The following is a 25,732-nucleotide window of genomic DNA, read 5'->3' as shown; positions in this document are numbered from 1 at the left end:
CATCTCAAATATCGACGATATGTATACCATTGGTTGTTTGAAAGTAAATATTAGTTCTCAATTGAATTTTTTTTTTTTTTTTTTTTTGATGGTTATGTTAGTGGACATATTGGCCATAGATTCAGATCACCAAATATATGACAATTAGTTCATCGTGAGCTTAGTGTGAGCTAGCTCATTCACAATGGGCGTCCAAAGAATGAAGCCTAAACGAGAGTGTTACCTGTGTGTGTGTGTCGAAGTGATTGATTACTGGAATTTTTTTTTACCAATTTTGTTTTTCAGTGCATAGCAACAACATCAAAAGAACGAGAAAAAAAAATTTGAATCATTTTTTCGTCATAATCATTTCAATATATATAATCCTCTCAAATTGAAGATGGAAAATTAATAAACAAAACAAAACAAAAAATGATTCGATTCGAATGGAATTCCATGACCGATCAAATATCAAAGACAAATTTGAATATGGTTCGATTATGATGAGAAAAAATATCTAATGACAATTTAGACCTCTATCTATCTATCGATCATCAATGTTGTCAAATTCAAATACATGTTAAATACACACAGAACGAGACTAAAGATTTAGTCCCAGACAGATGGCAATTAATTTTTTCTTTCTTTCTTTTTTTGTTGTCCAAAAACTATGGAGAAGATTTGGCCACAATCACATGGTGAACAATTGAAACTTTTTATTTTTAATGGTAAAAAAATGGTTTTGTTTGTTCAGTGGGTATATATTATTGTTTTGTTTTCTTGTTCTTTCCGTTCCGAAAATTCAGTTGGTTTTTCACTAATCTTTTTTTTTTCTTCACTGTTTGGAATGTGTTGTCACAAAAAAAAAATCGTCGTGGTGGTTGTTGTTGTTGTTGTTGTGATTTAGATTGATAATAATAATCAGTGAGAGAGAGAGAGAAAGTTGACTAATTGAACAACAACAAATGAAATAACTAACTAACTAACTGACTGGCTGGCCGGACCAAAAAAAAAACGCAGACCATAAAAAAATTAATGAATGAATTGGACACTACTCAAAATATCAAAACCTAAAAAAACTGGGATATAGACAAATACCAGACATTTTCTTTATCATCAAAAGAACCAAAACAAAAAAAACCGGTAAATACAATCGACGACAATCATCATCATAATCAATATTAATGTCTAGACTAGGTGCACTAGTAGTTACTACACACACTCGAACAAAAAATAACCGGACAAATTAATCATATCCGGCTAGTGTGGGTGTTTACTAGCAGGTAAAAAAAAACAAAAAAAAAATTTCATTCAACAAAAATTCAAATTATAAATACCTTTTTTGAGGTTTTTATAGTGGGTGTGTTCGATGTGGTGGTGGTGGTATGATTCAGAATTTTTTTTTCTTTTCTTATTTCTTTCGCTCTCTCTCTCTCTGGTATTTGTCGTTATCAACATATAAATATATTCTCAGCATGAAATTGGTCGAATTGAATGTAAAATGAAATGATTTTCATCCAAAAAACATTTGCATGTCCATTTATTGTTGTTGTGGTTGTTGTTCAACGAATATTTATGATGATTGGAAAAACGAAAAACGAAAAACGAAAAATCAGAAGCCTAAAAATGAAAGAAAAAAATAATAAAAAAAAACGTGAATGAAAAAAAATTGAAAATGAACAACAACAACAACGAAAAAAATGAATGAATGGAATTGAAATGAATCAATATCTCTTATATATAAATCAGCAAGAAAATAAAAAAAAAGAATCACAAACTCAAACGGATAAAGGAATCGTTTAACATTGGTCCAATTAAAATCAGAACCGATCAGAACAAGTGAACAATAGTGTGGTGTGGTGTGGTGAGGTGTGTGTGTGTGTTTGCTTTCTTGCTACTCTTTTTTTTCCTTTCTCCGTTCAATCCTTTTTTTTATGGACACAACGGTGGTTTCAACAACAACAACAACAACGAAAAGAAAAAAAATATAGAAAATTAATTATGACCGAAAAGTTTTTTTTTCTCTTTTCTTATGAATGAATGAATGAATGGAATTCATCATTCATTCACACACCGTGTGGTTTATTCACGAAAAAAAAACACAATAGCCAATGGTGGTGGTGGTGGTAGCGGTGGTGTTGGTAATTTACCAAAATGCAAGGTTTTTTTTTTGATGAACACCTGAAAAAAAAATTCGTCCACCAAAAAAAAAGTTCATTCATGGTTTTTTTTCCTTCAAATGAGAAATAAAATTGTGTGTGTGTGGGGGGGGTGAAGAATAAAATTTTTTACAATGAAATCAAAAAAAGATCAAGGTGAGATTCATTTAATTGATTGATTTAATTTTTTTTTATTATTATTCATGAAATGATTACCAGTTCAATTGGTCAATATCGTCCATCGATAATGAATTGATCTCTCTCTCTCTCTCTTATCCGCATATATAAATGGTTGGATGGTCATTGAAACAACAACAAATTATCGGATAAATTTTTTTTTTCATTTACAGAACACAACCAAACAAACAAAATGTCACCAAGTAGAATCGACAACAAATAATGTAAGCGCAATGATGCAGATGACAATGAGTAAATGTACCCAAGTAACAGCGAAAAAAAAAATTTTTTAATTAAAATTCTAATTATGTTTGTCGAACAAACCAAAACAGAAATTGGATCGAATGTCCAGTCGAATATTGTGACAATACATACATACACATTCAGAGCCCGAAATTCTATTCCAAACAAACAACAAACACAGACAAACAGAAAAAAAATCCTAGCCTCAATCAATAAATTCACAAAACAAAAGATTGACTTTTAAGGTTTATTTTTGTCGGTGTGTGAATGACTGGAACCACCACCACCACCACCACCACCACTCATTGTAATTGTGAATTTTTTTTTTGTCGCATCCAATGCACATGGACAATGTATATTTGAAATAAAATAAAAAAAAACTAAAGAGAGCGAGAGAGAGAGAAGAAAAAAAAACGATAATCAAATGAATGAATGACAGTGGGCAAACAGAAAGAGAAGAAGAAATTATTATTAGCCATTTTGGAAACAAAAAATAAAAATGATGCAAGCAAGCGAACAACATTTACAGCTTCAAAGCATAGCCAAGTATTCTTTTTTTTATTCTTCTATTCTGTGTCCTGTTCATTTTCATTTTCATTCTTTTTTTTTTACTTGATGATGACCAGAGAGAATAAATGAATGAAAATGCCTGTCCATGTGTCAATGTTGGTTGGTTGGTCGGTCGGTTGGTTGGTGTGTGTGTGTGTGTTTGGGTGATGGACAAATGTGTGTTTGTCCAAGCAAAAAAATGAAATAATAATAAAAAATAATTAGAATTAGAATTAACGCATCCATGATGATGATGATGATGATGATGATGAGTTTCATTCATTTGGCTATTTGGATTGTTGCTTGGTTGATGTGTCTATGTGTGTGTGTGTATGTGTTTTATTTGAAACAAATATACAGTATATATATAGTGGAATGAAGAATCCAAATAATTACTCTAGCCATCCATCCATTCATTCATTCATTCAACAAAAACCAAATCGGCCAAACAAGCCAAGCTATTATTATATATTGGACATCAGCAGCAAAAGAATCAGGAATTGTTACACATAAACACAGAGAGAAATTCCCCCACCCCCACCCCACACACAGAATGATGAGCAAGCAAGCAATGATTGTGTGTGTGTGTGTGTGTGAACAACCAAAGTGTGTGAGTGGTTATTATTATTATTAATATAATTAATAAATGTATAAGAAAAAAAAAGATTGACCAATTTTCAATGGATTCACATTTAGATTGGATTGGATTCATTCATTTCATTTCATTTCTCAATATGATTTTCAGTGTATGCAGAGATGCACAGCAATCATCATCATAGACAGATGGATGCTTTTGCTTGATGTACAGAAAAAAAAAAATAATAATAAAACTACTATACAGACAAACGGTGAACACAAAAGCAAATCATCAACAACGAATTTATCCAATTGCAATCGCAATGACAATATTCTATTCTCTTTTGCTTGATTGAACATTCGGAATAATTCACATATTCATCAGTTTCGACCACCAGTGACAAATCAAAAAAAAAAAAAAAAAAATTAAAGAATTTTCACCATCAACAACAGTGAACATATGCAAAAAAAAACACAAATGACGATTAATTATCCTTATGACTAGGTGGTGGCGCCATATAACTCATTCAATTAAAAAAAAAATTTGTAAATTATTTTCATCAAGAAAAAAATGATAAAAAAAAATTGCATGGCCCGAAATTTTCTTTGACCACACATATTCGATCGGGATATTATTGTTGTTGTTGTTGTTTCTATATTGTGTCAATCGAAAGTAAAAGATGTCAATATGTCATTGATCAATCCAAGAACAGAAAAAAAAATACAGAAAACTGGCCTGACCAAAATGTAGTAATCAATGAATGAATGAATGAATGAATGAATGCAAATATATATTGATTGATTGCGTGATGGTCAAACAAGCAAATTGGAAAAAAAAGAGAACCAAAAAAAAAAAAATAATAATAAAAGCAATAGGAAGTTAAAGTTTGATCTAATTAGAAATAACCATCCATTGATGGATGGAACAAGGAAAAAAATAAAAATGGAACATATGTAGCAAAAAAAACGGACATTGGTCAGTTGATAAACAGAAATTTATACAGCAAAAAAAAATTAATTAGTGTTGTATTTGCTATGGGAAATGAGTAGAAAACAAAAATTAATCATTATCAAATGAATCTATCAAAGTGAAAAAAAAAACATCAAAGATCAATATATTCTCATATATACAAACACAGACATAGACAAACAAACAACCGACAATGTCTATGAATTCTACAACAATATGAAATTCTGGTGAATTTTTTTTTTATTTTTTTTCCATTCCTCAATAAAAAACCGAAGGAGAAAAAGAAGAGATTAAACATGTATATATTGCAAGGGATCAATAATGATTATAATGATGACGATGATGAGATAAGAAGCTATAGCGATCAGAGAAAAAAAAACACGGCAACACAATGTTTGTTTGTCGCAGCAGCAGCAATAAGCAGCAGTAAGAGTAATAATGAAGAAAAAAAAAACGTATCATTAATTTCGATTTTCAAATGAACTGAATGAATGAATGATCATCATCATTATTAGATATATATAAAATGTGTCTGCATATGAGATATATATGCATATTTTTTTCATCATCATCATCATCATCGTCATTATGTGTGTGTCTGTGTGTGTGTTTATTCAGAGTAGGGTGTGCAAAAGAAAAAAGGAAAAAAAAAATTAATCAAAAAGGATTATCATTCATTCATTCATTCATTTTTTTGGGTAGGGGGCTAAACACATACTATGTGTGTGTGTGTGTGTGTGCATGAATTTGGAATAAAATGTGAAATGAAATGAAAAGTGATTATGTAAACCAATGAATATGTGTGTGTGTGTGTATGCATTTTATAGAGTATGAAAAATAAATGGATGGATGGATAGATGGATCATCATCAAAGTTGTGTATATAGATAAATAGAAAGAGTGTGTGTGTGTGTGTGTGTGTGGAAAGATAAAAAAAAGCCTTAACGAATTTTTTTTTCATTCATTTATTCATTTTTTTTTTTTTTTTGGATAAATTCAAATGAATAAAACACATATGCATACGCACATGCGTTTAAAATAATTTTGTAGACCAATAAAAATAACTACTACTACTACAACTGCTGCTGATGATGATGATGATGATGTTTCGTTGATGATCATCAAAATGGGTTTATTTTACAACAGCCAAAAACACGATAGATATAGTGGAAAAAAAGCTTTTTATTTTCCATCTTGGTAAATACTATAACAAGAGATGTAACGCAATGCAGTATATTTTTTTTAGCAAATGATGGCTAATTAGCAAGATGATAGTAATCATGATCATCATCATCATCATCATTAAATGGAAATGGAAATGAAAAGAGAGAGAGAGAGAGAGAGAGAGAATTTTTTGTTGTTGTCGTTATGTAGTAGTAAACAAGATTCGATAACGAATAATTTTTTCCTATTTATTTTCAATTCCAATACGAATAACAAGAATAATAACAATAAAAAAAAATCGACCAACTCTAACTGATACTAGAAAATAAAAAAAAACATTTGCATTTTCAATGAAAAAGATGAAGAGAGAGAGAGAGAGAGAGAGAGAGAGAGAGAGAGAGAGAGAGAGAGAGAGAGAGAGAGAGAGAGAGAGAGAGAGAGAGAGAGAGAGATTCTTGTATTGATGATTCAAACATACAAGATTCTGTGTGCATGTGTGTGTGTAATTGATACAATGGATCAAACTCAATGTTCATGTTCATGTTGATGATGATGTTGATGATGATGATACAAAACTTTATCGCTTTGCATTTTCAAAAAGAAAAAAAAACGGAAATACGAATACGAAATTCATTCATCCAATAATAATAATAAGAATAACGCAACACAAATAGAAAATGTGACAGTGGGCACAAACTTTTTTGTTCTGTTCTGTTTTGTTTTGTTTTGTTCAACACAAATATATATTTTAAATTTCGGATGTAACAGCAGTAGTACTGTCGTTTTCGTCGTCTTCGTAGTTTTCATTATAAAATTTAAAATTACGAATTTTTTCTATTTCATTCCATTTCACCCCATTCATTCATTTATTCATTCATTTGAGAATTGTGCAAAAAAAAAATAATGAAAATTTACAAATGAAAAGAAACACACAACAACGACGACGATGAAAGCATGTGTTGTCACACACACACACACACACACACACACACAATGGTAATATTGAAAAAAAATACAGAAGTAAAACACACACACACACACACGCACTTTATGCATCATATCAAGTGCAATTCTGCAAAATTTTTTTTTCTAGAATTCTATAATTCTGGTGTGTGTGTGTTGGTGTGCATTGCTTTCAGGCACTCCATAAGTGCAGTGTGTGCGTATTTTTTTTTTTTTGCAATTTAAATGAATGAATCAGAAAAAAAAGAAGGCAGCGGTTGAATATTTAGAATATTCTTTTCTCGGTCGAAACAAAAAAAAAGGAAGGAAAAAATTTTAATACACAAATTAAACAACAACAACAACAAAAAAGATCTGGATATTCATTTGGCCCCACTCACACACACACACAGAGAGAGAGAGAGAGAGAAATGGCGATAAGATTAAAAGCCGATGGTAGACAGATTTTCATTCAATTTTTTTTAGTATTCATTTTGGATCGCTCATTTTATATTTTAGTTTCAAGTTTATCTCTACTTTAATTTTTGTTTTTTTTTGGAATCACCCCAAGTTCGCAATACACACACACACGGGACATAACCTAATCAATTTTTCACCCCTCTACCCAGTAGAAAAAAAATCCTTGTATGTATGGCAGGGAATATTATTGGATCAGTTTTTTTTCTCTCAGTTTTTGAAACTAATTCCCATTATTTGTTTTTTTTTTGCCCAGACAGATAGGCATGCATTGTGAATGTGTGATCAACATCGACATAGAGAGAGAGAGGAAAGGAAGGAGAAAAAAAACGCAATGTCTACGCGCGCGGGATGTGCACAAAATGTTTTCAGAGCACGTATTGGCTATAACAATAAAAAAAAACAGTACAAACACAAATAATGTAAAATAATAATAAAAATTTCATAAAACAACACGTGCTTTTAATGTGATTTTTTTTTCTTCATTCTGCACACACACACACACACAATCCACCATATCATAGTCATCATCATCGAAGCATTGTTTAATAATATTCAAAAAACTAAACTAAAATCAAATCAAATCAAACTAAAAAAAAGAAGATTATCCGATTTCATCAGAAAATATCCATGTCAAATATCGACAATGACGACGACGACGACGACGTTGGATACTTTTTTTCAGTAAAAAATGAAAAAAATTCTAATTAATTTTTTTTTTTGGTTGTTGTTCCAATGGTGCACACGAATAAAAATTTTATCTTCATGGGGCACATTCATAATAATGGTAATTTTTATGGATGTTTGACTGGCCTATAGTGGTGTGCGTTGTGTATGCGAAAAGCAATTAGAAAAATGTTTTTAAATATTTTATTACCATTTACAACAGAGTAAATTATTTTATTTTTCAAGCAAAATAAAAATGGTTCGAATATCCATCCATCTATTTTTCATATCTATGATGATGATAATGGTGGTGGTGGTATTAATAAACCATTTCTCTATTGTCCGTCGTATGTTTTTCTAATATTCTACAGCCACCACCACCCACAACAAAATCATCGGTGTATTCTTTTCAAATTTTTTTTATTTCACTGTCGATTCTGTTGTTGTTGTTGTTGTTGTCTATAGTGGTGGTGTTGTGTCGTGGTAGTAGTGGTTTATTATTTGAGTGAGAGAAAAAAAAATTTTAAAATTCAATGAAAAAAAAAATGAAATGAAATGAAATAAAAAAATTTCAACCAACAGACAACAACAATCAAATCATGAATGAATCTATAGTGGTGGTAAGAAAACAAAACAAAAACCATACATACATTGAACACACAGAAATTTTAAAGTTTCGATTCTTTAGTGTTTCGCATGGAAAAAATATAAAATAAAATAAAATCTTCTTCATTCTTTGATTCTTTGAGTCTTGGTGGTTATTATTACGCATATAAATACAATTTTTTTTTTTTGAAGCTCATTTTCACTAAATACTCATTAACGGCTTTTTATTCTATATTCTCTCATTTTTATAAAAGAGGGCGGTGGCGGTAGGCTATATCTGGTTACCATATATACACACACAACGATCATGATGATGATGATGATGAAAATTCAGGAAGGAAAGAATGAATCAATGAAATGAGAGAGAGAAAGAGAGAGAGAAAAACTAGCAAATGAAAGGGGATATATATCTATCTATACATGAACGACAATGATGAACTGTAAGAGAGAAAAAAAAATTGGATCCATAGATTCTTTTTGGTACCACAAGAATCATCATCATCATCATAATAATAATAATAACAATGTCAGGATTGGTGTGTGTGTGTGTGTGGGCATTAAAATGAAACCCGAACACATCACAAAAAAAGTGTAGAAATTTGATGTTTTTGGATCTGTATATATTGTCGGTGTGTGTATGTGTGTGTGTGTGGAAAAGATAATTGCCTTGCTCGTTGGTTGTTGTTTAGTTGGATGATGATGACGATGAGAATGGTTTTGGGTACACACAGTACTCATCATCATCATCATCATCATTGTTGGAACACAGAAAAAAAAATTCAGAAACACATAAAGAAGACAACAACAAAAAAAATAGCAAGCCAATCATTATGATGATGATGATGATGATAAAGCTCGTGAACCTTTAATAATAATAATAATAGGGAGACTAATAAATTAATTAGACATGCGTGCCAAAAAAAAAGAGAAAAAAAAGGATTGATTAGAGTGATGCTGATGTTTCATTGCCTTTTTTTCCATTAATTTCTCATTCTGTTGTGTGTGTGTGTGTGTGTGCAAAATTGGCGCCTGACATGTATTCAGTTATTTATCTTTGTCTATTCTATAGTAGAATATTCTTTTGCATAGTGTGTGTTTTTAGAGTTGGTTCATTTCATTTCATTATTTTTTTTTGTTTTATTTCTAATGTCTCTAATGAGCATGGTCTATGAATGATCTAGATAAAAATACAGACACACATATACAGAACCAGATTAATTAGATGCACATAGAATAAATGAGAGTGGAAGACAGAATATTCTCTCTCTATGTTTGTGTGTGTATGTATGTATGTATGTACAATACTATACAACAGTATTGATAGTAATTAACGCTAACGATTTCGTTCTCTCCTAGGTTACCATCATCATCATCAACATGGAGAATACCAGAATCAGGAATAATGATAATAATGAAAAAAAAACAGAGGCAAACCAACCCATTTTTAGATTTAGGAAAATTATATAGAGAAAATAGTAAATGAGTACTACCACCACCACCAATACCACCATGAACACCGAGAATGAACATGGTGAATAATCAATATATCACACTTGTTTGCGATCCATACATTAATTATCATCAACATGAAAAATGAAAATGGAAACTGATTATTTTCTATCATTCATACAAAACGTTACATCTGCATTTTCTATATACAAATGATGATAATGAATTTATAGTTTTACAATTATAACACACATACACACACACATAGGCAAACAGATCCGATGTTTCCATTTTATTATACACTTTGTGTATGCATGTGTTTGAGTGTGTGTTGGTTTCATTAGTTAAAATGAGAGAAAAAAAAGTGTTCAATTTGTGTAGAGTGTTTTTGTCTGTGTATATTGCATATATGTATGTGTTTCCCCAATGGAATGAAATGAAAAACGAGAAACGAGACAATTTTCAACAACAACAGCACTCATTATGTTAATTGGCGTAAGGATTAGAAGCAAAAAAAAAAAAAAAAATAGTGTGATGAACACACACACAACACACAGTGAATATAACATTGAGTATGCAGCAGCACATTAAATATAAAAACAAAAACAAAACAGAAAAAAAAGAGGACGAACCACTGATGAGGGATTGGCTTCTCTTTAGTTATTTTTTTTCACTAATTAATTACAAAATGAAAATGCACAAACACTGACGAAAAAAAAACACTATAATCTCAATGCACACACACACACACACACACACACTGAGATGGATGGAGATTTTTTTTTTTTTGTTCGTGAGAAAAAAAAATATTCTGATTAATTAATTAATTTTATGCAAATGATGATGTGGATTCGCATTTGATCAAATGAAAAAAAAAGAATCAACAGGCGAAAGAAATGAGCAAAAAAAAAAATAACAAGATACAGAATACAGAATGATAAACAAGTGTTTATGTATGTGTGTGTGTGTGTGTATGGTGGACAACAAAAGAGAAAGATAGACATACACAGTCGATTTGATTCATCAATAATGATGATTCCAAGAGGTCATATACAACCACCAACAGAATATAACGACGACGACGAAAAAAAAAATGTTACTATTACAAATCAAATTATGAATGATGAAGATGGTATACAGAGAATTCTTGTTATTCTTGATTGTTGTTGTTGTTGTTGTTGTTGGTGTATATAAAAGTCAAGTGTATGTTAAGAATGGAAAGGAAAAGTAAAAAAAAACAAAGAAAAAAAAAATTCACTTAAGAATCTTACACACACATACAAAGTGCACAACGTCATCATTGAATCAAAATACAAACATCACACACACACACATACACACACGCAGAGAGAGTATATATTTATGATTGACGACGAGGATTCAATTTCGATTTTGGATACATCGAATACTGAAGAAAGAAAGAAAGAAAGAGAAAAAAATCTCCGTTATCCATGTATTTTTTTTCTCGGCCACTGTTCTGGTTCTGTTGTTCGTCATCGTGTATGCCGGACATTTGTACCAAAAAAGAAAGAAAAAAAAACAACAACAAAACAGACCGAATATATTGTTGAATGTGTGTGTTTGTGGTATATTTGGCTTTTATCTGTGTATGTTCTTTTTTTCAAGATATTTATATAAATGCTACTGCTACAATGTTTCCCAAATTTTTTTTTTACTCATTTTTTTCTGGCCTTGAAGGTTATTTTTTTTTGTTTGCCCACGAATTTTTTTTCTTCTTGTTCATTCAATGGAAACAGAATTGTAGAATGTGAAATACATATTTATTCAGGCAATTGAAAGAGCGAGAGATAGAGAGGGAAAAGAGATCGATGTGTCGATTTTTATCAAATTCTGATTTTAATTTTCTGATTTCAACGTCTATTCTGGTTGTAGTTGTTGTTGTTGATGTTTTTTTTTGAACCCGGGAAAAAAACCAAACAAACTAATTATTGTGAAATGTGATTGTGAGGCTACCGAAAAAAAAAATCATACCATTGAAAACAAAACAAAAAAAAAATTAATTAATTAAATTGAAAAATAGAAATTGTAAAGATTCTGGATGAACGTCAGCGCGCAAAAAAAAAATTAAATGGAACAATCACACACACACACACACACACTGTGGTGTGACAAGTGTTTTTTGTTTATTTCAAAAGAAACAGAACAACGAAAAAAAACTCTTGAAACAAACCATCCATGATGATGATTGAGAAGCTATCAAATGTTTTTATTTTTATTTTTTTTTTGCTTCTAATTTGAAAATTCTTGTCACGATAAATACATTCTCATTTCATTTCATTTCAATTGAAATGAAATGAAATTGAATGAATAAATATAGCATACAATCAGGCCACCATAGACACACACACACACACACATGGACAAAGAAATAAATATATACAAGGGATATAAACAATATATAATACCCGCGGGTTGTATTTAGTGACCACCATCACCACCACCATCACCACCGCTAGCATTAGTAAATAAAACTGAAAGAAAACAAAAATTCAATGATAACTCTTCAATTACTAAAAACAATTTTAATGAAAATTGATTAAAACCAGTGACAATTCATCGGATTCAATCCATCATTGGTAATTATTAATCAAGAATCAACAACAACAACAACAATAACAGAAACATACAAAAACAAGATTCATCTGAATATAAATTTTCATTGAATTGCAATAACAACAACAGCAATTCTTTTTTGCTGAATCTAATTAATTATTTTCATGTATAAAAAAAAATGAAATTATTATGCCTGAATCATCATTTTATTTTTGGCTATATATTATTGATCATCGTTATTAAGTTTTTTTTCTGTGTGTGTGTATAAAGTTTATGAGAGTTTTGATGATAATATACGAATGAATAGAAAGAGACAATATCACTGCCTATCTGATTGAACATAAACCGAATATTTTATAACATTATCATCATCATCATCATAGTCTTTATACATGTAATGAGCATTTATTGCAATGGAGACACACACACACACACACAATATGATGGGGGAATGATAAAACGGAATCGGGTACCCACGGAATCGAACAACCAAAGAAAAAAAAATGAGACCAAATAATGAGTAATAAAATTCTTTTCTCCTGTGTGTGTATGTGTGGTCCAGAAATGAATGCCAGACTTTCTTCTTCTTCTTTTTTTTTTGATTAAAAAGTTTTAATTTTTGTGTTTGGTGTGTTTAATACAATCATCATCAACATTAACACCATTATATATCGTCAACGAATGTAAAATGTTTTTAGTGGACACATGGTTTGTTGTTATGTAGATAGTTGTGTAAAAAGGATGTTGTTTTCGATGAGAATGATATATAACCGCTACGACAACAACAACAGTAACAGTACAGCGTCATATAAAAATCAACAAAAAAAAAATACTGACGAAAACAAACGAAAAAAAATGCTTATATGACCAAGAGCAATTAGATTGTCGTTTTTTTTTTAATATTCTTGGGGAGTCATTCATATACAACAACAACAAGGAGCAGCCATCATCATCGTCATCATTATTGAATATATATGGTATACACAACGAATAACAGGAACAAAAAAAAGCTTGCCTATGCAAAGCAATGTGTGTGTGTGTGCTGTTGTTATGCAATGTGTTGAGAATTCACTATTTTTCCACAAATAAAAAAAAATGTTATGTATACTTGATGGTGATGGTGAATTCTATAGAAGGCTCATTAATTTATATTAGTTTAGTGTATGTGTCTGTGTGTATAAAGGGGCTGGCGCCATTATCATACAAATTAATGAGTAAAAGTTTTTTTTTCTTCTCATTTGGATTTTCAGAGTTTATTTCACTTTAGTTTTGGTGGTCGTTGTATAGAATAAATGAATAAATGAATCAGGCAATAGGCAACGGTATGTGTGTATGAATAAAAAAAAAAGAACAGAAAGGCCAAAAATGATGGACATTAGGCAAATAAAACCAAAAAGAGAAAGATAGAATATTCAGGATGTATTCTCTATTGGCAAACATATTACACACACCATCTTTTGATTTTTATAATTGAAAAAAAATTTTACAGAAAAAAACGAAAATGTTCCAAATTTCAAAATGTTTTTTATTTCATTCTTTATATAGAGGTAGTAGTAGTAGAAGAATAAGAAGTAGCAGCAGCAGCAGCAATAATTCTTTGCTGTTTTTTTTAAATGAAATTTTTATTATTATTACCGTTATGCAACCAATCTTAATTAGTGTTTCCTGTGTACACATATACTGTGTGTGTGTGTGTATGTGTGTATTTTGATTATATCACGGTGTTGTTAAATTCTTCCTCCACATGGATATATTTATATCAAATGAACAAACAAACACATATAGAAAATTAATATAAAAAATAAAAGGCGGCAGCTGTATTTTCAACCCACAATGCATAACAACAACAAACATACATAGATTTGCATTAAAAAGTAGTAAACGACAACGATGATGATGATGGCTAGAAAAATAAAGCTGAAATTTTGTTTTCCTTGTTATCATTATAAAGATTGGAATATTCTAGAATTCATTTATTCCATTAATGATAAAAGATAGATATATATATTGGACACATTTAAACAAACAAACAATGAATGAATATGTGAGTGTGTGTTAATTATTTTTCAGTTAAATTGTCTGTGTTTGTGACAACAATTTATTAATCTACATGGTTATCATTCATGGAAAAAAAATTGGGACATCATTTATTCATTGATTTTGTATGATGATGATCTGATGTCTGTGTGTGTGTGTGTGTGACTAAGCGCAAATAAAAAATTGAATCCATCAAAATTCAATAAACAGCAGTGGATCCAACAAACAAACAAACAAACAGAAAAAAATGATGAGTGTCCGGGTAATAATTATTATATATTGAATACTGGATACTACACAAAAGTGATGGAACATCAGCCAAACAAAAAAAAAACCGACCACCGATTCAGCCATATAGAAAACGAAAATCATGTGTGTTTCATTGGTGTTATTATTAAACATTTTCATGGATAGTTTCGTAACTTATTAACCACACCACACATCAACCTTCCACCAACAACCCCCCACCACCACCATCACCACCCTGAACAGAGCAACAAAAAAAAGACAAAATGCTCAATAAATCTAATTAAGAATGTTATATGTTTGTGTTGTCCATCCAGCCATCCAAGTCAGTTTTATTTTTCTGGATCGACAGGAATATACAGCAACAGCAACAACAGCAACTGAGATGAATGAATACGGCACATTTACGGTATATATAGCATATAGAGAATAGAAAGATTCAACTTGACTCAAAAAAAAAACTGAATCAAGATAGTGGTGTGTGTGTGTGTGCAAAATATCCTAATCATATTGATTAATGTTTTTTTTTTTGTTGAGCTTTACATTTAAAAGGTCGCTGTTTTTGTTGTTGTTGTTGTTGATCATTGTGGAAACAAAATCCAAATGAATAAATGGAGAATAAATGCAAAAAACCTACTACTAATTGTCTCTGAATACAAAACAAAAAAAAACAACAACCGAAAAAAAAATTGCCAATATCTGCATGTAGAGAATCACCCAAAATGGATCATATATTCATCATCATCATCATCATCATCATCAAACAGGAATACATACATCTGTCACTGAGAGATTTGTTTTCCTCGATACTCAATTTTGATTTTTTCTTTCAAACAAAGGTAGAAAGGAGAACAAAATCATCAAATATCAAAAAATAGTGAATCAATCACAATATATGAGAAACCACCGCCACCACCACCACCCCCACAAATGTGTATGTGTGTAACTCATCAAAAAAAGGAACCTCAAATAGACCAAAAAAAAAGTGACAAGTGATGGCTGATGAGGATGATGATGGCATTGAACCAGAATATTATTCTCGTTGTTGATGATGATGATGATGATGATGAAAATGAGACACAGGGATAGTCCAAATGATGATGAGAGTGTATGGATATGGAATGCATACAAAAAAAAGCAAGAATCGAAGCTATTAATGGGATTCATTCATTCTGTATTGTGTGGTGTCTATTTGGGTCGAGCATTCATTTCATCATCATCATCATCAACAAAAGCGGAGAAAAAAAATTGCATCCTAAAATGTGCAAGTAAGACCTAAATGAATGGGGGGAAGGTAGCTAGAGAGGAAAAGAAAAACGCAAATCATAATTTTTTTTTTTTTTTGGACGATTCCAATTCATTTTCTTTCTTTCTTTTTTGAATTCTCATTTTCTCATTCTGTTGAGAATGAGAAAATGAAAGCCCGTTATAATTAGTTAAATCAATTTGGCAGTGCATTCATCATCATCAAGGCTACACACACACACACAAACACATCGTAATCATCATGTTATAAACGACGGTGGCAAATGGTTATGGTTATTGTGCGTATATATACAATACAATATTAAACCTCGTTATATAGAATTGAGGTTCCAATATTATTATTGACACTTATGTGGTGTGTGTAGGGGGATATTCTGTACAACAAACATGCAAAATACATCCAAATGAATGAATGAATCTAGAGAAATCATCATCAAATGAATGAATGAATGAAAAAAATGCTAACAGCATGTAAAAGAAACCCATACACACACACAAAGAGAAAGAGAGAGAGAGAGAGAGAGAGAGAGAGAGAGAGAGAGAGAGAGAGAGAGAGAGAGAGAGAGAGAGAGAGAGAAATGTAATATATGGTAATAGAAAATGGAATAGTTTTTATCCGAATTTTTTTCCTTCATTCATTCGTTCGTTCATTTGTTTCTTCTTCTTCTCTGTGTGTTTGATTTGAAAATGAATTGATTCTCCATGTGTGTGTGTGTGTGTGTATGGTGTGCATACATTAAAAGCTTGCAATTGCATATCCGGATACTTCGTTTTTTTTCTGTTTTATGAAACCCCCCAACACTCTACCCCAAGGATCGGTTCGTTTTAGCACACTACTTTTGTCAAAAAAAAACTCGAATTACCATCATCATTTTTATTTCCAATTTTTTTTCTCTTTCATCATCATCATCATCATCATCATCGTTATCGGCTAAAACATTCACAGATTATTCAGATATCTTTTTTTTCCACTCCAGAATTTGTCATTCATAACAATAATGAACAGCAAACACACCACTACTACTACACACATACGATATGATTCATATTCAAAACATATCAAAACATTGATGTGAGTGGATGAGGGGGTGGTGTGTGGATGAAAGCATCATAGACGGAAAGACAAAAAAAAAACCAAGTCAGCTCATTCTGATTTTTGTTGCAATTAAAAATTACAAGCTAGAAAAAGCGATTCCATTCCATTCCATTCATCAATGAACGAAACGAAACGAAACGATGTCAAACTCTTGAGTTTGAATTTTAAAATCCAGCAAAAAAAAAGTCAAATATTTGTATTAGCATAGTTTTAATAAGCCAATTTTACCTGGACAAGATTCAAAAATAGGAAACAAACAAACAAAAAAAACTGGAAAAAAAATTTCAATGAATCGAGAAACAATAATCTTTGATTTGAATATACCACCACCATCGTTACGGCGGCCTCATTTGAATAATCGATAAAGCCTGGATTTGAAAAAAAATAGCCAACAACAACAACAACAACAATAACAACAAAACAATCAAAAGTTTTTCTCCATCATCATCATCATCACTATATTATTAGCCATTTGTGCAACAAAAAAGAAAAAATTCAATAATCGATGAGATGTAATCATCATCAATAGTGTGTGTGTGTGTATTGGCAGCTGACGCCAAACAACAACAACAACAACAAAAACAAAAGAAAAATCAAAATCAAAACTTATCCAACATTTAATTATATTTATTTGTGGATGGATATAATAATCAACAACAACAATCACTTATTCTAATGGAAAATAAAAAATTTTGTTGTTGTTGTTGTTGTTGTTCAAAATCAACAACAACAACGACAACAACAAAAAAAAGCCAATATAATCATTAATGATGACCAATAATGTTCAGAGTTGGCACAGTGAAAACTTTATCATATTTTTTTCAGTGTGTGTGTGATAAATTTGCAATTGTAAATTTTTTTTTTTCACTATTAAATTCTTTGAAACGTCATTCATTGTCAATAGATAACATTACTGTTTGCTGCTACTTTGGGACTGATGACGATGATTAGATCATTTAGAAAATTAAAAATTCTATAATAATAATTGGGGCAAGCAAAAAGCAAAAATTCTTTTTCTTTTTTTTTTGGATGTCTATAATCTAAGAGAATCGGAAATTTTTTTTATTTATTTTTTTTTTTTTTTTTTTTTGAAAATCCATGACAACCCTCAAATTTTGTTTTTTTTTCAAATTCGACGACAATCGAAATTGAGTGAAAAAAAAATCGAAAATAGATGATGGGATAAAGAACATGTAAGGAAAGGCAATAGAGTTTTTTTTTCATATCAAAATAGTGACCGTCGTTTTCTACAAATCCCATTAAAACTGTCATAGGTTTTCTATCTGTCTCTCTCTCTCTCTTCACTGACCATTCAGTTTGATTTTGAAAACGAGTAACGGGCAGCCAACACACCCAGCACAAACGACAGTTAACAAATCAAATTACATTAATTTCGAAAATAAAAAAAAAAATTTTTTAATTTTAGAAAAAAAAATAAATTATTTCATCAGCGTGAATGGATCAAATGAAGGCGGTGGTGGTGGTGGTGGTGGTGATGATGATGGCCCCAAAAAATTTCATTTTCAACTATACCACCCAACACACAACAGAATCAGTAGTAGCAGCACACATCCACAATGTTTTGGAAGAAAAAAGTTTCAAATTAAATTCCAAATTAATGGCATAATACCGAGGCAAAAAAAGGGGCGAGTGAAAATGAAGAGAATTTAAAAAAAAAATGAATTCCGAACAATAATATTCGGATAACAGAACAAGACATAGGAAGGGAAAAGGAAAAAAAAGAGAGGCAATCGAATCGATTCGAATCGATTGTGATCAAATTCGATTTCATAGGTAGTAATAATAAAATGATGGATAGAAAACAACAACAACAACAACAACAAACGACGACAACGACAATGGCAAATTTATAAATGAGAGAAAAGAAAATGGACCAATAAATTAAAACCAAAGGCCAAATGAAATTGGATCAATTAGCCCAACACACACACACACACACACACAAACAATGGTTCCAACAGCAAATAATAACTTTTTTCTTTTGGCTCTAAAAAAACCGAATTTTTTTCGCAGACCAAAAGAATAGAAGAAGGTTCCAAGAAAAAACTACGATAACAACAACAACAACAACAACAGCAAATTCTTGGTTTTCAGAAAAAAAAACATGTCAACATTCATAGCACGTTTCTACACACACACACATTGTTCCAACAACAAGAGTATTGTATTTGTATTTGTGTGTAATGATGATGATGATGATGAAAAAAATCTCAGTAATCAAAGTTCAATCATGATTCACATTATTATTTAGAGTTGAAACTATATTGAACCCTATCAATTAGTAATATCCAATATGCATTTTTTTTTATTGTCAATTACTGGAATTAATTGTGATTGATCAAATGGTATCCATACTGAGATTGTCTTTTTTTTCACCAGATTTATTGATCTTTTATTATTATCACAAATCATCAATCTGACTAACTAATAAAATTCATTCAACATTAATCAAACTTTTTTATTCATCTCGACAGTCGTCGTCGTCGTCGTTAGCCAGAGAGTTGATGATGATGATGACAATGTTTAATTGGCATCAATTTAACATGGCGGAAAAAAATAGATTCGACAAATACAATGGGTAGTGAATTTGTATTTCTTTTACCATTAACGAAAATCTAAATGAAACTTGAATTAAAATAACTATAATGGATACGAACAAACAAAAGTAAAAATGCAAAGTACTGCTGCTATTGGTATTTGGTCGTCATTGCAATTATATGTCACATTCTTTGGAATGATTAGATTTATCAACACACACACATACACACACAATCAATGATCACCCTTGGACCGGAGATTTCATTTAAAAATCCGAAAATGTCATTCTTGTTGTTGTTGTTGTTGTTGTCGTAATTAAACACACACACACACACACATTGGAGATTGAAATGGAAAATAGATTGATTTACTACAGAACAACAACAATGATGATGATGACGACAACGACGACAATTTAGCTGTCACATAATCAAAACTAATTGAATTTAAATTGTTATATAACAGTTATATACAGCAGAAAATGTTTTTCAATAAAAATGATTAAAAAAAAAATTTTTGTCGATTAGAAAACATTCAAAAAAAAAAACTTACCAGAAAGAGTTGATTGGATGTTTTTACCAATGGCCGATTCTTTGTTAATGATGATCAATGATGAATTTTTTAAACAAGAACAACAACAACAACAACAAAACAATACTGCAGTCACGATTTGAGAATTTCGTTTTTTTTCCGTTGTTCTATTTTATTTCTGCGTTATGTGTGTGTGAGTGTGCTGAGCCACTAAAATTCAAAATGAAATGAAAAAAAAAATGAAAATGAAAATGAAATTGTCATAATTAGCTCGATTAAAATGTTACGGAAAATCGAAATTCGAAATTATTATTAGCCAAAAAAAAATTAAAATTGCAATTAAAACTCAAATGAAATGGAGAAAAAACAAAATAGTCATGCGCGCACGTAATGTTTTTGCACAAGTCAATTCATTTTTCGCAACTTTTTTTTTATCGAAAATACAAAACAAAACGAAATTCATCTATCCAGGGTAACCAAAATAGAATAGTCATCAATCATTATATCCCGTTGTTTTATCGATCAATTAATTAATTAATTAATCGATTATTGATGATGATTATTCATCCACAATTTTTTCATAATAATAATCATCATCATCATCATTAATATTATCATTTTGTCATATGTAAAAAATTCAAATTCAAATTTCGATCTTTCATGTGATATATTATTATTAATAATTGTGAATGGCGAACAAACAAACAAAATGTTTTCATTGCCTGACTCTATTACGACAAACTTATTGACAATTAACAACGATGATGATGATGATGATGATGATGATTTTGGGTGTGTGTGTGTGTGTGCTCGCTCGCGGACGGGGGTGGTTGATAATGATAGCAGAAAAAAATGAAAATGAAAATGTAAACTAATTGACATTTATTAATGCAATTAATAAATGGCTTTTTTTTCTTGTTTCATTCATTCATTCATTCATTTTGTTGTTGTTGTTGTTGTTTGGTGTATCCACGCAAATCGAGATCAATAATGAACAACAAACGACAAACGACAATAATTATTCAAAATGTGGCCAAAAAAATGAGAAAAACATTTCTGGAATCAATGGTGATCGAATCACAATGGTGGTGGTTCCAGGTTCATCAATATGAAAAAAAAACTTTTATATTATAAATCTATAGATTTTTTTTTGTTTTGTTTTGTTTTGTTTTCGCCTTCATCGAACTAATTGAAGCGATTCATTAATTTCAACAACAACAACAACAAAAAAAACTTGGATACGATCCAATCTAATCAATCGATAATGATTGGCCACCATAATAAAAATAGAAAACTAATTATGTTTATGTGCGTACCTACTACTACTATGTTTAGTCTCAGAATATGAATCTGAATAATAAAAGAATGAAAATGTCAAACGACGCCTTTTTCATTTAGATAATGGATCGTGTTGATGGGTTGAGAATATTGAATATTAAATCGAGATTAAATGTGAAAAAAAACAAAACAATAAAAAAAACAACCCAAATGGTAGAAAAGATTACAACGTTTAACATCCCAAATTCGATAAATGTAAATTTTTTTTTATTAATCAAAAAAAAAATCAAATTGAGAACAACAACATTATTGGTCAAACAACCAAGATGAAAAAAAACAGCGTGGACCACCATCAGTTAATCATCATCATCATCATCATCATCATCGGTAATCATCAAAAAAAAAGCCGAATATTAAGAGGATCAATGAGGAAAAAAAAATCCTTCTGTAAGTGTGAGCTGAATTAACACAAACAATTCATCATCAAACAAAAAAAAAAAAAAAAAAAAACGGGAAGAAAAAAATTTCGAAAATTCAACAATGCAAAATGGAAAAAAAATTAAATTTGCAAATCATTGATCAATCAACAACAACAACAACGAGAATGACCAATTTCGAAACAAACAAAACAAAACGTAAACGTGGAATAGATGGCGGCATTTTTTTTTATTAATGAATTAAATCTATAGAGAGAGAGAGAGAGAGAGAGAGAGAGAGAGAGAGAGAGAGAGAGAGAGAGAGAGAGAGAGAAATAGATTCTAAATGAATAATTAAATTTTTCTCTCTGTGTGTGTATTTTTTTTCTTCTTGATATGCAAATTCTTTATAATGAATTCGAATAGAAAATGTGTGAATGGGAAAACAAAAAAGTTTTCTTCTACTATCTATATGCAGTCTATTATACATCAAAATGATGATGATTGTCGGCATCTTTTTGTTTGTTTGGTTGAAAAAATAGCAAAAAAAAAAAAATTTATGACCAAATTGAAAAATAAATAGGAAATGATCATCATAATGATCATCAAATCAAATAATGGTGGAAAAACTTTCTTTTTTTTTTTTTTTGCTGGCCAGGTGCTGACCATCGCCATTTTTTTCATTCATCTAATTTTCATTCATTTAATTTTAAAATGAAGTAGAAAATATTTCGTCAAAGCAAATACAAAAAAAATCCGAATATGTTCTCGAAGATTCGATAATTATTTCCAATTTGATGATGATGATGAAAAAAAAATTTGAAATGGAAGGCCCATCATCAATAATTTTAATTAGAGAAGATGATGATGGTCATCAAAAGTCAAAATGTCAAAAAAATGGCCATAATGGTTTTTCACTTTTTTTCTCATCACAAACACACACACTAATTAAATACTCGACAATGGCATGTCCGACGAATTTTTTTTTTCACTCTGAAAACTAAAGATAAAATCTAAAAAGCTCGAAAAGAATCGTCGTCGTCGTCGTCGTCCATAATGAATCTCACTCTAACGTTTTTTTTTCTCTCTCTCTAATTCCTATTGTCGTCGTTGTTGTTATTGTTTAATTTGAGAATTAGTGTTTCAGAAATGTTTTGATTTTTAGTTTTCTTTTCATATGTTTTTTGTTGTTGTTGATGGCTATTCTTCCTCAGGAGTCAGTCGAAAACAAATTCTGTACAAAGGACCACCACCACTTTGGAATTTTTTTTCCCTCACGTTGTTGTTCGAACGTTAATTGATCGAACCCCAAAATGGATGAAAAAACAACAAGAATAAAATACTCATGTCAGAATCAGTTTGTAAAGCCGAATTAAGATGGCCGATGATGATTATAAAAAAAAATGAACAAGTAAAATTAATTAGTCAATAAATGATGACAATTCATGAGAAAATGAAAACTTGCAAACATCATCAACAATCGAATGATCAATCTAAAATAATAACGGAATCGGAATTTTATTTCCGATATGAAAATGGAATGAAAAAAAAATTTTTATTCTTGGAACAAACAATGGGTTGAATGTCCCAATTTTTTGTTTTGTTTTGTTTTGTGTTTTGCTCTTTACATAACGATTTATCAATTCACAACAAAAAACAATTCATTTGATTTAGCATAAACACAAAAATTGACCTAAATGCGGAAATAAAAATAACCCGATCGCTTACGTTTGTTTTTTTTTATTTTGGTTTTCATCATAACCGTTATTTTTTTCATTTCAATCGGTTTGTTCTACAATTCCTTGCATTCGATTAACGGTCATTTTCATGACGTTTAAATAACACATTTTTAATCAATTAACCAGCCAACACGTACACAGAAAAGAGAGAGAGAGAGACACCACGTGAAAAGCGTTCTTTTTTTTCATTTTCACCTCAAAAGCCACCGATAATTCAATCGGATCCATGAAATCGAATCAATTCAATTTTTTTTATTTTATTTCAAAAAATTTTTTTTTTGAAATTTTAAAATAAAAAAAACATCAACATCCAAAATGAACGGTTTTTTCCCATCCGGTTTTGTTTGCTGTTCAGGTTTTGTTCTAGTAGAAAATAAAATTGGAACAAAACAAAACAAAACAAAAAAAAAAATTTTTCTGAAAAAGCTCTCTAAAATTTTGAATTGTACAGAGCAGCCGTTCGGTTTTTCGGTTTTTTTTTTTTTTTGAATTTTGGATTGAAAAGTCAAAAGTTTACAACAACAACAACAGCAACAGCAGTGAGACACGAGTCACTTTTGGGTCACACACACACACATCTATATCTTTTTTTTGGATTTGAAATAAATTTTTCATTCATTTAACATCCAGTGATCATTGTTGTTGTTGTTGTTGTTGTTGTTGTTGTTGTTGATCACTGATGATAATAATAAATGACGTGACATTTAACACTTGGTAATCAAGTATTATTTTTGAAACCATTTTTTTTGTTGTTAAATTAAAAATTCAAAAAAAATCAATGAAAATTGGTGATATTTTTTGTTTCATTGGCATCCAATTCAAGTTGTCGTTTGTGGTGTGAGTGTGTGTGTTTGTGTGTAAAGAGAAAAACAAAAATCTGCGGTCTTTCAGTTTGATTCAGTTTTTTTTCCTGGTTCCATTTCGGAAATGCCATTAATTTTCAAAATGATATTTTTTTTGACACAACTTTTTTTTCCCTCGTTGCTACTATCCAATAGATAGAGAGACTCTATCACTTCGAAAAAAAAAACAAACAAATACACTGATTGAAATGGTTATTTAGTGGTTCTATTTTTTTTTTTTTTTTTTGTTTCATTTTAGGATTCGCCTCTTATTCTCAAACCCGAAAATCCGGTTAATTCAGAAAAAAAACCTCGAGTATTAACGATATAAACAGCATGCATATTTTATTAACTTTTGAATGGATGGATCGAAAAAAAAGGAAAATATCAGAACATTGTACACACACACACTATATATAAATATGTAGAAGAAAAAAAATGGTCATCAATTTTCCAACCATTGAAGCTAATCCACGATGGATCGATCCGTATCCGATCGAAACATAGACCAATCCATTCCCCTCCCCCAAAAAAATGAATAAATGTGAAAAGTATTTATTCAAGAAAACAAAAAAAAATTATTAATTATCACATGGTTGATGGTGGTGGTGGCGGTGGTGGTAGAATCACCATTTCAATGAATGAATGAATTGACCATTAATAAAGGCACAAAGCACGAGGATTGATAAAGTTTAGTCGTTCCAACAACAACAAAAAAAAAAAAACTGCTGATATTGCTGCTGCTGCTGTAATGTTTGGTATTTTTGCAAATTAATTTTTTCCATCATCATCATCAACAACTAGGATCTGGGATCTAAATAGGATGCATATCGTGCATATATTGAGGGAATATTGTTGTGTTTGGTTTGGTTTGGTTTAGTTTGGGTTGTATTTGCTTGGCATCTGTGTTTGTGTTTGTGCATATTGCAATATACTCAAACAGCAGCTGTATCTATTTTTTTTGTTATTCTCTGTTTTTGTGTACGTTATGTTTTGCATTTAGCTACAGAAAACATCAGTCAATCAGTCTAGTTAATTTCCATTAATTTTTCTCTCTCTACTTTCTATTTTGGCTCGTTGTTGTTGTTGTTGTTGCTGTCAGGTAACTATGGTGAATATGAAAAATTCAAAAACCAAAAAAAAAAAAAAATGATGCAAAAAAATTAATTTTCGACAACGAAGCAAAAAAAAA

At 30.4% G+C, this 25,732-nt stretch overlaps 1 protein-coding gene across 1 annotated transcript in view; it reads right to left on the bottom strand.

Annotated features, from left to right (window-relative positions):
* zfh2 (Zn finger homeodomain 2) overlaps positions 1–25,732 on the bottom strand; it is a 57,832-nt gene that overhangs the window by 26,674 nt on the left and 5,426 nt on the right. The window contains 2 exon segments of the mRNA XM_075728934.1: positions 1,317–1,599; positions 20,287–20,475. The gene's annotated coding sequence lies outside the window, so the exon portion shown is untranslated.

This window comes from Dermatophagoides farinae, chromosome 3 (genome assembly GCF_024713945.1).
Source record: "Dermatophagoides farinae isolate YC_2012a chromosome 3, ASM2471394v1, whole genome shotgun sequence".
NCBI lineage: Eukaryota > Metazoa > Arthropoda > Arachnida > Sarcoptiformes > Pyroglyphidae > Dermatophagoides > Dermatophagoides farinae.
Note: the sequence above shows the minus strand (reverse complement) of the source record. Positions and strands in the feature narration are given on the sequence as shown.